Consider the following 17,617-nt stretch of genomic DNA (forward strand, 5'->3'; position numbering starts at 1 on the left):
CCTTGCTGGCGTCTGAGTCAGACTGGAGCTCTCTGCCCTTTACCAATCCAGCCACGGGCCCATCCATCTGGCCCATCAAGACTCACTCTCATTTCATCAGTCCATAAAACCTTAGAAAAATCAGTCTTGAGATATTTCTTGGCCCAGTCTTGACGTTTCAGCTTGTGTGTCTTGTTCAGTGGTGGTCGTCTTTCAGCCTTTCTTACCTTGGCCATGTCTCTGAGTATTGCACACCTTGTGCTTTTGGGCACTCCAGTGATGTTGCAGCTCTGAAATATGGCCAAACTGGTGGCAAGTGGCATCTTGGCAGCTGCACGCTTGACTTTTCTCAGTTCATGGGCAGTTATTTTGCGCCTTGGTTTTTCCACACGCTTCTTGAGACCCTGTTGACTATTTTGAATGAAACGCTTGATTGTTCGATGATCACGCTTCAGAAGCTTTGCAATTGTAAGAGTGCTGTATCCCTCTGCAAGATATCTCACTATTTTTGACTTTTCTAAGCCTGTCAAGTCCTTCTTTTGACCCATTTTGCCAAAGGAAAGGAAGTTGCCTAATAATTATGCACACCTGATATAGGGTGTTGATGTCATTAGACCACACGCCTTCTCATTACAGAGATTCACATCACCTAATATGCTTAATTGGTAGTAGGCTTTCGAGCCTATACAGCTTGGAGTAAGACAACATGCATAAAGAGGATGATGTGGTCAAAATACTCATTTGCCTAATAATTCTGCACTCCCTGTATATAGGTGTAAAATTAAGTGTGACATTGCAGTTTATCATATTGGCTTTATGGGGTTTTCTTAGTTGATCTGAACCAATTCCAAAATGTTGGAAACATCTTGTTTTCAAATGCATTAATGACATGAAAACTCCCCCTACCCCTAAAACAGTAGCAAATTAAACACCATTATCCAATTTATCAAATAATGCTTTATGGGAGCTTGTCAAAGGATTTTTAGATTTTTTTATTAAAAATGTTTTATTAATTAAAGTTCAAAATGTGCAATTAACCAGAGGTCAGACTTCTGGGGTTAATGATAAAAAGTTGCCCAAATTGCCTCCCCAAAAAAGTGGACAGTTCTTTAAAATAAATTTAAAAAAAAATGAGAATTTTTTTTTTTTTTAAATAAAGAACTGCACAAAGCAGTTGTAAGGGGTCAAAGTGAGGTGATGTGCAGTCTTTGGGAAAAAAAAAGGCACTGAATGTGCCTTTACATAGAGGTGAGTGGGGGTTGTGCTTTTACCCTAAATAGCTATGTATATATATACTTTTTATGGACTTTTTATTATTTTTTGCTATTAATAAAGGTGTGATTATTTTTGCACTTCTCATCTCAGTCTGATTCCTGGCACCCTGACACAACCTCTAGATATGATGCTGAGCAAGTGCACTTAACTTCTTTGGTCGAGCATGGCGAGGCTTGTTTTGAGTGGAACTTGTCCTGTGAAACCGCTGTATGGTCTTGCCCACTGTGCCGCAGCTTAGTTTCAGAGTCTTGGCAATCTTCTTATAGCCTAGGCCATCTTTATGTAGAGCAACAATTCTTTTTTTCAGATCCTCAGAGCGTTCTTTGCCATAAGGTGCCATGTTGACCTTCCAGTGACCAGTATGAGAGAGTGAGAGCGATAACACCAAATTTAACACACCTGCTCCCCATTCACACCTGAGACCTTGTAACACTAACGAGTGACATGACACCAGGGAGGGAAAATGGCTAATTTTGTTGCCAACGGTTTAGACATTAATGGCTGTGTGTTGAGTTATTTTGAGGGGACAGCAAATTTACACAGTTATACAGGATGTACACTCACCACTTTACATTGTAGCAAAGTGTCATTTCTTCACTGTTGTCACATGAAAAGATATAATAAAATATTTACAAAAATGTCACTTTTGTGAGATACTGTACATTTGTCTATATGTGTATATATGTATTTACAGACATACATACACATATAAACACATAAATATATACTGTATACATACATATATATACATTTATACTGTATGAGTGAACTGAAACACTTTATAGATGAAATCATGTAAAAGCATATTAACTGTAAATATTTTACACTCCAATGTTCTGCACATAGCAGAATATGTTCTATGTATTTTTAAATATATATATATATAGATAGATAGATAGATAGATAGATAGATAGATAGATAGATAGATATAGAGAGAGATAGATAGATAGATAGATAATCATTTGTTTATAAAGGTATAATTATATATTTGTTAAAAAACATCACATATATATATATATATAGAAATATGTATTTATGATTAACTAGAATATATTCCGCTATGTGAAGAACTATTGGAATGTAAAATATTAATATTTTCATGATGAGTTAGTGATAGTGTTTGTGTGTGAGTAGGGTGTTGTTTTTTTTAAAGTTTTTTTTCTCCATTGACTTCTATTGGTGAATATGTTAATAATCATGTGATATTCAAAGTTCATCTTTTTCCATACATTGGGTTTGCGCACTTTCAGCTAGTAATATCAGCACTACCTGACGCGGAGTAAGCGTGTGAGCGGAAGCATTAAATACCGCTCCACTTGTAATCTGACCCTAAAGAGGCAAGTAATAATAAAATGCTATAATATGTAATGAGCACAACTTTGCAGGGTAAAATAAGGTTACAACTGAGCAATTGTTTACCTTACATGCAGACATTAGAGTGTGCTATTTAGTAGTAGCTTACATTGGTATATTAACGTGCAAAAGCACCCTAATGTATATAGTTGCACCAAAATCATGCTACGGAGGGTGAAAGAAAGAAAATACAGACAGATAGATAGATACATAGATAGATAGATAGATAGATAGATAGATAGATAGAGAGACAGAAGGATAGAAAGACAGATAGACAGATAGACATATAGGTTAGTATATGTTATCATCACTTTTGTTCTTAGTCAGTCCTGGCCCCTTTAAAAAAATATCTCTCTTTGTGCTGCTTGTTAGTAGAATATTGGTAGCTACTATATTAACCTTTTAGGGTTAAGCTGCTTTCCAGCTACCCTGAAGATGTCCCCCATAGAAAAAAATGAACAAATGGATTTTCATTAACAAAACAGATTACTGTTATTTTCATAATTTATTTGTAAAACGGCACCAAATTCTATAGCGCTGAAATCAAGAATGAAAAGTTGTTTCGTTTTTTTTGTGGCAAACGATTGGTCTGAAATTATATATTTTTTTGTACACATGCCTGGCTGTTAGACAGACAGAAGGATAGATAGATAGATAGGATTGAATGTATCTTCATTACTTTTTAAACAGTTCTTTATAGTTATATTTTAAGTTTTGATATGTTAAATAATTTCTTAACATCAGCTAGTGTATTATTTTTATATCCAACAAAGCAGATGATTATTCTTTTAATTACTTTTAATTTTGAGAAATGATTACTTTAACATCTCTTATAACTACAATGGTAATTGTATTCCAAAAATAAAAGTTATGTGGATTGGGTCACCATAGGCTTAAATTTATATTTCTCTTCATAATTTCTTCTTTTTTTTTTTTTTGCTTCTAAAAGAATAATTAACTATTTGTTATCCTGTTCAATCATATTTTCCAAATTTACATTTTTCTGAAGAGGTTTTTATGTTTTTCTTATGTTATGCTTTGGAAAAAAAAAAGTAATGTTTATTTCTTAAACTAAGAATTCATCATTTTCTTAGTAAACCATAATTATCATTGTAGTTGAATATGGGACTATTTGAATGATACATTTAGCCATATGCATAGTTTGGATTGCTGTTGTAAATTGTGTAAACTGATAGTAACAAATAGTATCTACTTTGAAATCTATGGAGATAATGTATGTTCCCACCAGTTTACATAGTTTACAGTAGCAATGGAAACTAAGCTTACATTCCTGCTTTTTCAAATAAAGATAACAAGAGAACGAAGAACAATTGCTAAACTGAGTAAACATATATAGGGCCAGATAAAGATTGGCATGCTATTTAGCGCTTTTGCTAGAGTGCTTATTGCTCTAGAAGTAAACTTTTTGCACGCATCGGGCTAAGCTCATATTACAAGTTGAAAGTAAAAAGTTATCACGCTAACTCGATGCATGCAAACAGTTAACCTCTAGTGGAAATAGAATATTGTGCAATAACATGTTCCCCATAGGAGTCAATGGAGCAAAAAAAGTGGAAAAAACCTAACACCCTACTGGAGTTAACACAAACTCATGTTTTCAAAGGTGCTAACATTTATGCCACCCCTTTCTATTTTGTTAAGTCAGTTGAAAAAGACTTGGAAAAGTAGCAAGACCCAATGTAAATTGACAATTTGTGCCCTATGGAGAGAAGAGCACTAACAAATCTTCGAGGCTCCTAACCTAATAATAAAGCCGGCAGACAAGGGGGGAAATGTAGTTCTAATGGATGAGAAATTTTATGTAAATTAAATAAAACACCAGTTAAATGATAAAGAACAGTATGAAAAATGTATAGTCCAATAAAATAGGCACAATCTGTGCTTTTTCAAATGTTAAATGAAGCAAAAATTTAAGATTTAATTACCTACAAAGAATTAAAATATATGTTTCAAGAGTTTCCTCTTACTCCAGTCTTCTAAATAATTCTGAAATTACATAAAAATGCTTTTCACCCACCACAGCACCCCATTAACCTCTAGTGGAAATAGAATATTGTGCAATAACATGTTCCCCATAGGAGTCAATGGAGCAAAAAAAGTGGAAAAAACCTAACACCCTACTGGAGTTAACACAAACTCATGTTTTCAAAGGTGCTAACATTTATGCCACCCCTTTCTATTTTGTTAAGTCAGTTGAAAAAGACTTGGAAAAGTAGCAAGACCCAATGTAAATTGACAATTTGTGCCCTATGGAGAGAAGAGCACTAACAAATCTTCGAGGCTCCTAACCTAATAATAAAGCCGGCAGACAAGGGGGGAAATGTAGTTCTAATGGATGAGAAATTTTATGTAAATTAAATAAAACACCAGTTAAATGATAAAGAACAGTATGAAAAATGTATAGTCCAATAAAATAGGCACAATCTGAGCTTTTTCAAATGTTAAATGAAGCAAAAATTTAAGATTTAATTACCTACAAAGAATTAAAATATATGTTTCAAGAGTTTCCTCTTACTCCAGTCTTCTAAATAATTCTGAAATTACATACAAATGCTTTTCACCCACCACAGCACCCCATTGCCTGTGGCATTGGTAGTCTTACTGAAAATTTTGGAATTTATGCGCATAGGTTTCTAAGGCCATTTTTAGTTACATTGCCATAATATGTTAAACCTTACCTTAGACCTTTAAAAAAAATTGGATGGCCTAATTGTCTCAGAAACAACACTTCTAGTATCCCTAGATGTTGAAAGCCTTTATGTGTCAATTCCACATGAAGTAGGATTAAATGCAGTATGATATTTTTTGGAGACCGTGGCCCACACTATGAAAAACATACAGAAGGTATTACTAAGCTTTTGAAATTTGTGTTGATGAACAATGTTTTTATGTTCGACAACCAGATGTACCACCAGCTAAAAATAAAGGCAATGGGGGCTGTTTGTGCCCCTACATACGCATGCCTTAATTTGAGGGCGTGGGAAATGGTGGACATATTTGATGGACATGTGGATATTGTGTAGCAATATGTACAATATCCTCTGGGATGGTCCAGTTGAGGCGCTGAAGCAATTAAACAGAAATTATCATAATATCTTCTTAAGCTATGATGTTGACAATAGTGATTTAAGTTTTTTAGATATTAAAATTTGAAAAATTGGCAATACAATTAGCACAGAGAACTATAGGAAGCCAACAGCCACAAACAGCATATTAGAGGCATCTAATGTCCATCCAAAAAGGGAAAAGAAAGGGAAACCTGTAGGTCATTTCCTGTTGATTAAAAGGAACTGTTCCTCACAAGTTAAATTTTAGCGACATATTGATTTAATAGAAGAAAGATTCCTGTGAAGGGGATAGTCAACGAAAATGGTAAAAGAGGTGAGATTTAGAGCTAGAAAAAAAAGACAGAGATTAATTATTGTATGGGGATAAAAGAAAAACTGAAGAAAACTCAACAATAAAATAAATTACAATGTTTATTTGCCAGTGGGACAATGTATAGTCTATACTAAGAAGAAACTGGCATTATCTAATTATAGATGAAGAGATTAGGAAATTGGTAGGGGATCACACCTCCTTAACAGCTAGGAGGGCTCCAAGTTTAAAAGATTTACTAGTAATAAGTAACTATGTTAGATCTCCATGAATGGGAAATTGGCTATCTTTACAAATGGTGTTCCGAATCATTGTAACATATTAACATATTATGCTGTACATTTTTGGGAAAAATGAAATATTTTAGTACTGAAAAAAAGAATTAATATGTTAGACATTTCATTTCATAAATTGGTAAACATTTGTGGTTATATATCTTTTTGCACTGTCCTTGCCCCAAATTGTATGTGAGGAAAACAAAAAACAAATATAAGATTATATTAAAGAACAGAGATGATATCAGTTTTCAGAGAGACACAAATGTAGCAAGACATTTCTTAGAACATCATAAAGCCAACCCTGGTGATAGGTATAGATAGAGGGATCATGTCTGGAAAATGTGTCTTTTGCAAAAAGAGACTAGATGGATGTTTGTGTTATAGAAATAATAAAATATTATTATATATATTATATATATAAATATAAAAATCTGAATTGTTTTCTATGAAGGAAGATTATAATACAATGGTTGTTTTGAAAGTTGTTTTTTTGTCTTATTTTAATTTCTTGGTCCCCCCCCCCCCTCAAAAATATAAGAAATTTGTTCATTATGCTATAGGATATTTAGTGACAGCACTCATCTATATTAAGAACTACAAAATAAAATGCTTATAAAGAGATAAGTAAAAAATGGATGGCTAATGTTAAAAATAAATATTACAATACAAACTAAATGTTAACATTTGAGATTCCAGTCAAAGTTGCAAATAAGCAAAATTGTAAGATAAGCTAAAAGAGAAAATGTGTGGTATGTATATACTGAACGCCATTGTTCCTTAATAAATGACCCATGCACATTATGTTTAATTAGACTCACATAGATTTATCAAATAGATATTGATAGTAGTTATGGAATGATAATAATCTATCTTAAATTGAAAGAGTAGGAATGGATGTGAGGAGTTTGGATGATATAGACTGACTGAGCTCCAATCAATGGAAGCCCTGACAAAGCCCATTTGTGCAATGGATTATAAGGGAAATGCGCTTAGGCAGCCTTCTCTCTAGAACAGCGTGTAACTTGTTGGCAACAAGATTCTATGTCAGTTGGATCACTTCATAGCATAGTGTTTCTCCATGATTGCGAATGCTTGTAAGACTTTCAGTGTGGCTGGAGTCACAGTCTGTTTCTGTCTGGAAAACTCCTTGAACGATTCCTTGGTGCAAGACCTAAAGTGCAGTGAACAGTCAGAAATAGAAGGTAAAAGAGTGATAAGAGGTGAACAAATGGGACTCTCTAAGTTAAAACCTTTTTCCGTATCAGTGTTATAATAGCCTATGGAACCTGTGTGATTCTAAGATCCAGAGATATGGACACGTTTGCTGGCACTTGGCAATTGTGTTTTCAAAACTAAGTGATCCATGATCTATGTTACGTAAAGTAATGTATATTGGCTGCGGATTGCTTTATTTCTAACAGAGCATTGAGACTAACTTTGCAAACTAACACTGCAGTGATTTTTGTATCAACACAATTCATGCATGAATTACTAACAAGTTTATGTATTGCATGAACATTTCATTTTGTGGACAACTACTTGCATAGTTTAAAAGGATGTTTTTTAAAAAATCTCTTAAAGGAGCAGTACAACATTTATAGAATTTTGAAGTTAAAGGGATACTAAACCCAATTTTTTTCTTTCATGCTTCGGATAGAACATGCAATTTTAAGCAGCTTTCTAATTTACTTCTATTATGAATTTTTCTTCATTCTTTGCTATCTTTATTTGAAAAAGCAGGAATTAAAGCAGGAATTAAAGCTTTGGAGCTGGCCCATTTTAGGCTGAGAACCTGAGTTGTGCTTGCTGATAGCTAAATAAATAAATTGGGTTTACTATCCCTTTAAGTTTTTTAAGACAGGTTGCAAGCTGTATAGAAAGTTTTTTTTTAATCTGTATGGAGCAGGCTCATTTTATGAAGCTGAAGAGAAATTGAGTAAGAGAAACATACAACATAGATTATTTTTTTGCCAATGAATAGTCTCTGAACGAAACATTGGACTCCAAGAAATAACTAGTTGATGCTACAAGCAGATCAGATCTATTTGTTTTGGAGAGGACGAGGAGACCTGGTAGAGATAGATCCATGCTTGTGACCACTTTTAATTTGAAATGCAAGAAAATATGCAATATTGTATGCAGGATCACCCTTTCTTTGCACGCCTTTACTGCATGTGGAAGACAATAACATTAAGCAATATTTTGCTGTAATAGGTGTTGCCTGGTCCTTTTTTTGCTAACATGTATTTGTCAAACACACAAATTAGCACAGTCACAAAATGGAATTGAAAATAATTTATAAACAATCACATATGAAATGCACCAAAGGGTGCTGAACAAGCAGGCTGGAGCTTACATTCGCCCAGCAGACTGTCCTCCTGTTATACAGGATTCAAATCATCAAAATCCGGATCTGAAACAGTATCTCATGCCATGAATGATAGCTTTAGATATAAAAATACACCACACCGCATGACCAAGTAAAGTAACAAATATGTAAAATAATGTAAAATGCCACTCTCATTAGCCTGATGAAACGGCCCTAAGGAGGCTTAGAAATGCATCACTTTTGTATTTTTAATAAATATATGTTTTTATTATCACACTTACTTCCTGATAATTTTAGCATGTTGATTGCCTGATATTTGATGATCTATTGGTTCCTGTTTTACAATGACATCAGTCAGCTGGGTGGCTGTAAAGTCCCTGTCTTTGCTTAATGCACCTGGAGTTGCTTCACTAACGTGAGTGCTGTTTCACATTATTTTACTTATTTGTTACTGTACTTGACCATGTGGTGTGCTGTACTTTTAGATCTAGAACTATCATTCACGGCATGAGCTACTGCTTTGGATCCAGATTTTGATGATTTGAATCCTGTATAACCGGAGGACAGTCTGCTGGGTGACTGTGAGGCTCCAGCCTGCTTGTTCAGCACCCTTTGGTGCATTTCTATATGTGAGTGTTTATATATTCTTATCAATCCCATTTTGTGACTGTGCTAGACCATTGAGCAAACTTGTTTTTGTTTTAGATATTTTGGAAGAGGTGGACCTTTAAGGAGCTTGTGGATTGCCATCACAAACGTGGATTAAGAAGATTCATTTTGGGACCCTCTTTTTGAAGACACAATTTTATTGTGTTTAGTTATATATAGAGAGTGCACCCTTTTTATATATAGATTTTAATACATTTGTGTTGACACAGGTGTTTATATATATTTGTGTTTACTTTTTGGTATAACAAGTAATTGGAAACAGATTAAGGAGAAACCAATTTTACAGTACACTGTCCTTTTAACATATACAAGTTTTAGAACAAACACATTATTTTCAATAGGAATTTAATGTATAAAATGTAAGTTTTGTTCAAGGCAATTCCTGCTCTAAAGAGCAATTTGAACATCATCATATGTCCAGATAGGAGTTTAGCGTTTAATCATTTTAATACGGTTTTGAAGACATAATACATGGCAATTATTCATTCTTGTAGTTTTTATGCATTAGCAAAACCACAAAAATATATTACAATCTTGAAATTATTTCCAAAAAGTGTTAAATTCTAGTGTTCCAATTTCAAAACAAAAGCTAGAATATGAAAGAAATTGGGAATATAAATTAATTTAGATCATTTTAATATTGTGTTAAAGTAAATGACTGACTAAGCAATTTTTCACACCTCAGGAAGCTGTATTGTCTGGAATTGTTATTCAAAAACAATTTGGAAGTGTCTCGGTGCCTAATCACCCTACAAAAGTTGTCCATCTGGAAGCTCAAAATTCTGTTGTAAACAGTAAAGGAATAGAAACAAGATAAACAGAAAAACTATCTACATTTGTTTTATGACTCTGATTCTTCATCAGAGCACCCAACAACAAATTAAATATAACTGTAGCATACCTAAATACCATTTTCACATATTTTTTTTCATGGGATTTTTTTGTCTTTAAAATAATTGAATTCATGACACATTTTCATGCTTTTCAATCAAATATACAAAGGTTTTTTTTTTACGTGATATTGAATACTATTATATGTAGACTTGTGCGCGGCAGGAAAATTAATTTCGGTTTGTTTCGGACCAATTTGGATTTTTTTTAAATTTCGTTTTCGAATCAATTCGAATTCGGATACATTTGAATGTATTTGTTTTGGCTTCATTCGGATTCAAATAAATTCGGATGTATTCGGTTCAGATTCAATTTGTAAATTCGGAAGTTCGGTATGTGTTAGGAGGGATGTTCCTTGTATTAGACTAGTATTATGTACCGTATATTAGGTGTAACCCATCTGAATCAACATAAGTACCAACCTCACAGGTACCAGCTACACAATATGCACAGAGCTAGCAGAGGTATATAACCTAATATACAGTACATAATACTAGTGTAATACACAACACATCCCACCTACGTATCAACCTCACAGGTACCAGCTACGTAATGTGCCCTGCACAGAGCTAGCAAGATAATATAACCTAATATACTGTACAATACTAGTGTAATTGTGATTAGTCCATGGCCATTCAAATGTAACAAATAAATCTGAACTAATTTGGATTTATTAGTTACAAATGCATTCGGATTAGATTTGTTTTGTTGCTAGGGTAATTCAGAAATTCAAATCGATCCAAAGCTCCGAATTTGACAAATTCGTCTGAATTTCGATTCGGAACTAAACGAAACACACATGTCTAATTATATGTTTTTAATGTGAAGCTACATATTTGAATGTGAAGAAACAAGCTTTTGTATGTTGTTTTATGTGATAATACATACAATTTTGGAAGCTAGCTCTAAGATGTCTACATTAGAAAATGCATGTTATTTTAACTGACTGGGCAATAAATTTAATTTCTATTAAATAGATAAAGAACATTGAGTTTAATAAATCAAAATAAGGGGAGCAGTAATAGAGAAGAAACCTTTTATATCAATATCCAGTAGATTTACAAAGTTCTTGCATTACTTAATTACAGCTACATTAAACTTTGCAGATGTTTACATTTTATCACACATAAATCAATAGTGTTCAACATAACATTATTGAGGGGCAAATTCTGATAAAATATCTACTACCTAGCTAGAAGATATTTACAGTATATGGAACGCTACAGAATTAGCAATATAAAAAGCAACTACATGTTTTCCCTACTTTCTAAGATATCTACATAGGCTCAAATAAATTGTGTAACTGGTAGACAGTTGTCTTTTAAATATCGACTTGGTCTCATGAGAAAAGTAACATGTGCTTTTGTATATTTGGAATTAAGTTTTGGTATGAAATCCAAGTAGACTATCATCAAATAACAGGCAACCATTTTCACAACCAAGTTCATCTTGTATGTATTCTATGCCAGAATTACCACTACATCATGCAGGGAGTTAAGGGAAAGAAGGTTACACTTCATTGTCATCAGGATATTATAAACATGGAAAAAAATAGAATGGGCTCCATTTATTAAGCAGCAGATGCTGCTTTGGATGCCCATCATTTCAGACTTGCCTGAAATGAAAGTACAGAAGCAGCGGTCATAAGACAGTTGCTCCTTAACCTGTTCGCAGCTTTTTAGGTGGCGGATTGAAATCATCCCGATCCGATACGGTTGGGATGATTGACAGCCCCTGCTAGTGACTAATTGGCCACCAGTGAGCAGAGGGCGGCAATTCACAAGCATTTCATCAGAAATGCTTGTGCAATGTTAAATGCGGACAGCATATGCTATCCGCATTTAGCGATGTCGAGTGGAATTGATTTGCTATAGCAAATTATGTCCGCTCGATATATAATAAATATTGGTCTATTCTAGGAACAAGTTGGGAGATCCTCTATATTAGACTTTTCTTGGTCTTTTCAAGGATGAGGTTGGGAAATCCTCTAAATTAGAAAGTCTTGAAAAAAGCCTGTTATCAGGCCAAAACGTGTCGACATCTAACTGGTGAGATAATTACTGATACCCTTAATAAGGAGTTTTCAAATTTTCTACAGTATTGTTTTTTTCCCTTTTTTCACAGGAACTTTTAGATACACTACAACAACTAATGGGATTTCAAAATACAAGTTATCACTAACCAATGACCTCCACTTTTTATCACTTAACACATTTGATCACATTTAGCTCCCCCTTTTTTGGGGGGGGGGGCATTTTATTTTATTTTTTCTATTTTTTTCTACTTTTTCTAATAAATTTTGTATTTTTGCATTTTTGTTATTTTGGATTATTGGATATCACATTTTTTATGGATTTTTAACACAAAACAACTAAGGAGTATTTCTTTCACCAAAGATTATTTATTTGGACACTTCAACGTATTCACTATTTTGGACACATAGTCATACTTAAACCATTGGGACTATCCTATTCACTGGGATTTTCTAATTGGACTGTTTGCAAACATTCTTATCTGGGACACTTACCTCAAGAAACATTATTTAATAGCAATTCTTCTTTCAACAATGTCGTGGTTTTAAACCATTTGTGAATATATTTCTATCTTCTATTTTTTATGTATTTACATATGACATGGATCTTGCTAATATGAAAGAAATTAATTTATCAGGTAAGTTCTTACATAAATTATGTTATTTATTATCTGTATTCATGGATCCATGATTTTTAATATGTTTTAAATTTCGTTTAATATCTTGTTTGTGATATATATCATTGTGTACAATAAAACTGTAACACCATATACTCTCACCTCTGCCTTATTGGCGCTCACTTCTTTTATCCACTTAAATCCTCTAAATTAGACTATTTTATTCTTATTATATTATAAATCTATCCCAGTGTAATGTAGTTTTTTGTCAGATAAATATAAGGCAGAAAGCATCACTTTTACAGTTCAAAATATGATCTTTAGGTAGAAATCACGCAGTGAAAGACACAGGACAGCCTTTCAGGAGAACAACATATAACAACAAGTGTCACTAACTGTCTTTCTCACATCTCTAACTGGATGTCCTCTCACTACCTCAAGCTAGATCTCTCCAAAACTGAGCTCCTTATTTCCCCCCCTTCCTCAAAACTCTCCACCCCCAATCTCTCTATAACTGTCGACAACTCCATCATTACCCCTACCCTGCACGCCCGATGTCTCGGGGTCACATTTGACTCAGATCTTTCTTTCACTCTTCCCATTCAGTCCTTGGCTAAAGCCTGCCGCTTCCACCTTAAAAACATCTCTAAAATTAGACACTTCCTTACACAAGACACAACTAAGATTTTAATCCACTCTCTCATTCTTTCCTGCCTTGATTACTGCAACTCTGTCCTCTCTGGTCTCCCCACCTGCCACCTAGCTCCTTTACAATCCATAATGAATGCCTCTGCCAGACTCATCTTCCTTACACATCGCTCTTCATCTGCTGCACCTCTCTGCCAATCCCTACACTGGCTTCCTCTTGCCTCTCAAACACAAAATTCTCATTCTGACATACAAAATCCTCAACTGCACTGCTCCCCCTTACATCTCAGACCTTGTCTCCAGACCTACTTACAACAAAATTGAAAGGCCACTTCTCTCTGCTAACCCTCCTTGAACTGTGTACAGCCTTTGATGCTGTTGACCACCCTCTTGTGCTCCAAACCCTCCAATCCTTAGGCATCTGCAACACAGCCCTCTCATAGTTCTCTTCCTACCTGTATAACTGTACCTTTAATGTAGCCTTCTCTGTTGCATCCTCTGCCCCTTTTCCCTTTTCTGTTGGGGTACCGCAAGGCTCTGTCCTTGGTCCCCTTCTCTTCTCAATCTACACATTATCACTAGGTTCCTTAAAAAATTCCCACAGGTTTCAATATAATTTGCATGCTGATGACACCCAAATCAACCTCTCTGCACTAGAACTACATCCTTCCTTGCTAACGCGTGTCACTAACTGTCTTTCTCATAGCTCATCCTGGATGTCCTCTCACTACCTTAAGTTTTATCTCTCCAAAACTGAGGTGCTTATTTTCCCTCCTTCCTCCAAAATCTCCACCCCCCATTTTTCTATAACTGTCGACATTGGGCATTACCCCTAACCACCATGCCCAATGTTTTGGGGTCAAACTTGACTCCAATCTTTCACTTCTCACATTTAGTCATTGGCCAATTTCTGCTGCTTCCTCCTTAAAAACATTTCTAAAATTCAACATTTCCTTACACAAGACACAACTAAGATTTTAATCCACTCTTTCCTTCCCTGTGTTGACTACTGCAATTCCTTCCTCTCTGGTCTCTCTAGCTGCTATCTAGCTCCTTTACAATCCATAATGAATGCCTCTGCCTGGTTCGTCTTCCTTGCACATCATTCTTCATCTGCTACTCCTCTCTGCCAATTTCTTTACTGGCTTCCTCTAGCCTCCAGAATTAAACACAAAATTCTAACTCTGACATACAAGGCACTCAACTGCACTACTCGCCCTATATCTCAGACCTTGGCCTCTAGTTATCAAGCCGTCAACCGCAAATACGCTGGAATTCCGCAGCGTATTTGTAGCGAGGCTGATTCGCCATAGTTATCAAGCCCTACAGCCCGGCAAAAGTAAAATATAGTGACGTAACCTACGATCCGCCAGACTCACATACAGATCGATGGTTACGTCACTCCAGATGTGCCGAACGCAAGTTCAGCACAATCTGACTACTTTTGGTAGTTATCAAACTACTACCAGTTACACTCACCACTATTCTGGCCCAGCGTACCAGGTTTTCAATCCGCCGACCTGGAGGCAGCGTATCCCATAGGAATCAATGGGAGTCTGACAGCAGCGAGAGCTCATGTTCGCTGCTACCCGATATCCCATTGATTCCTATGGGAGATGTTTGCACCTAACACCCTAACATGTACCCCGAGTCTAAACACTCCTAATCTGTCCCCCCTACACCACTGCCACCTACATTATACATATTAACCCCTAAACCGCCGCTCCCAGACCCCGTCTCAACTAAATAAACTTACTAACCCCTAAACCGCCGTTCCCGGACCCCGCCACAACTATAATAAATATATTAACCCCTAAACCGCCGCTCCCGGACCCCGCCGCAAATATAATAAATATATTAACCCCTAAACTGCTGCTCCCGGACCCTGTCGCCACCTACATAATACCTATTAACCCCTAATCTGCCCCCCTATACCGCCACCACTATATTAAATTTATTAACCCCTAAACCTAAATCTAACCCTAACACCCCCCTAACGTAAATATTATTTTAATAAATCTAAATAAAAATTACTAGTATTAACTAAATTATTCCTATTTAAAAATAAATACTTACCTATAAAATAAACCCTAAGATAGCTACAATATAAATAATAATTATATTGTAGCTATTTTAGGGTTTATATTTATTTTACAGGTAACTTTGTATTTATTTTAACCAAGTACAATAGTTATCAAATAGTTAATAACTATTTAATAACTACCTAGCTAAAATACTTACAAAATTACCTGTAAAATAAATCCTAACCTAAGTTACAAATAAACCTAACACTACACTATCATTAAATTAATTAAATAAATTAACTACAATTACCTCAAATTAAATACAATTAAATAAACTAAACTATAATACAAAAAACCCCCACTAAATTACAGAAAATAAAAAAAATTACAAGAAGTTTAAACTAATTACACCTAATCTAAGCTCCCTAATAAAATAATAAAACCCCCCAAAATAAAAAAATGCCCTACCCTATTCTAAATTACAAAGTAATCAGCTCTTTTACCAGCCCTTAAAAGGGCTTTTTGCGGGGCATTTCCCCAAAGTAATCAGCTCTTTTAACAGTAAAAAAAAATACAACCCCCCTCCAACATTAAAACCCACCACCCACATACCCCTACTCTAATCCACCCAAACCCCCCTTAAAAAAACCTAACACTAACCCCCTGAAGATCTCCCTACATTGAGTCGTCTTCACTCAGCTGAGCCAAATTCTTCATCCAAGCGGGGCAAGAAGAGGTCCTCCATCCGGTAGAAGTCTTCATCCAAGCGGCGTCTTCTATCTTCAATCATCTGGAGCGGAGCGGAGCCATCTTCCATTCAGCCGACGTGGAGCCATCTTCTTCCAACGACTTCCTAACACTGAATGAAGGTACCTTTAAGGGACGTCATCCAAGATGGCGTCCCTCGAATTCCAATTGGCTGATAGGATTCTATCAGCCAATCGGAATTAAGGTAGGAAAAATCCGATTGGCTGATCCGGAACAGCCAATAGAATGGTTCGGAACAGCCAATAGAATGTGAGGTCAATCTGATTGGCTGATTGGATCAGCCAATTGGAATGAGCTTCAATCCGATTGGCTGATTGAATCAACCAATCAGATTTTTCTTACCATAATTCCGATTGGTTGATCAGCCAATCAGAATTTGAGGAACGCCATCTTGGATGACGTCCCTTAAAGATACCTTCATTAGGTGTTAGGACGTCGTTGGAAGAAGATGGCTCCGCGTCGGCTGGATGGAAGATGGCTCTGCTCCGCTCCGGATGATTGAAGATAGAAGACGCTGCTTGGATGAAGACTTCTACCGGATGGAGGACCTCTTCTTGCCCCGCTTGGATGAAGAATTCGGCTCGGCTGAGTGAAGATGACTCAAGGTAGGGAGATCTTCAGGGGGTTAGTGTTAGGTTTTTTTAAGGGGGTTTGGGTGGCTTAGAGTAGGGGTATGTGAGTGATTGGTTTTAATGTTGGGGGGTTGTATTTTTTTTTACAGGTAAAAGAGCTGATTATTTTGGGGCAATGCCCCGCAAAAATCCCTTTTAAGGGCTGGTAAAAGAGCTGATTACTTTGTAATTTAGAATAGGGTAGGGCATTTTTTATTTTAAGGGGCTTTATTATTTTATTAGGGGGCTTAGATTAGGTGTAATTAGTTTAAACTTCTTGTAATTTTTTTTATTTTCTGTAATTTAGTGGGGGTTTTTTTGTATTATAGTTTAGTTTATTTAATTGTATTTAATTTGAGGTAATTTTAGTTAATTTATTTAATTAATTTAATGATAGTGTAGTGTTAGGTTTATTTGTAACTTAGGTTAGGATTTATTTTACAGGTAATTTTGTATTTATTTTACCTAGGTAGCTATTAAATAGTTATTAACTATTTAATAGCTATTGTACCTAGTTAAAATAAATACAAAGTTGCCTGTAAAATAAAATTAAATCCTAAAATAGCTACAATATAATTATTAATTATATTGAAGCTATCTTAGGGTTTATTTTACAGGTAATTATTTATTTTTAAATAGGAATAATTTAGTAAATAATAGTAATTTTTATTTAGATTTATTAAAATAATATTTAAGTTAGGGGGGTGTTAGGGTTAGACATAGGTTTAGGGGTTAATAAGTTT

The sequence above is a fragment of the Bombina bombina genome, chromosome 2 (assembly GCF_027579735.1).
Source record: "Bombina bombina isolate aBomBom1 chromosome 2, aBomBom1.pri, whole genome shotgun sequence".
Classification (NCBI taxonomy): Eukaryota; Metazoa; Chordata; class Amphibia; order Anura; family Bombinatoridae; genus Bombina; species Bombina bombina.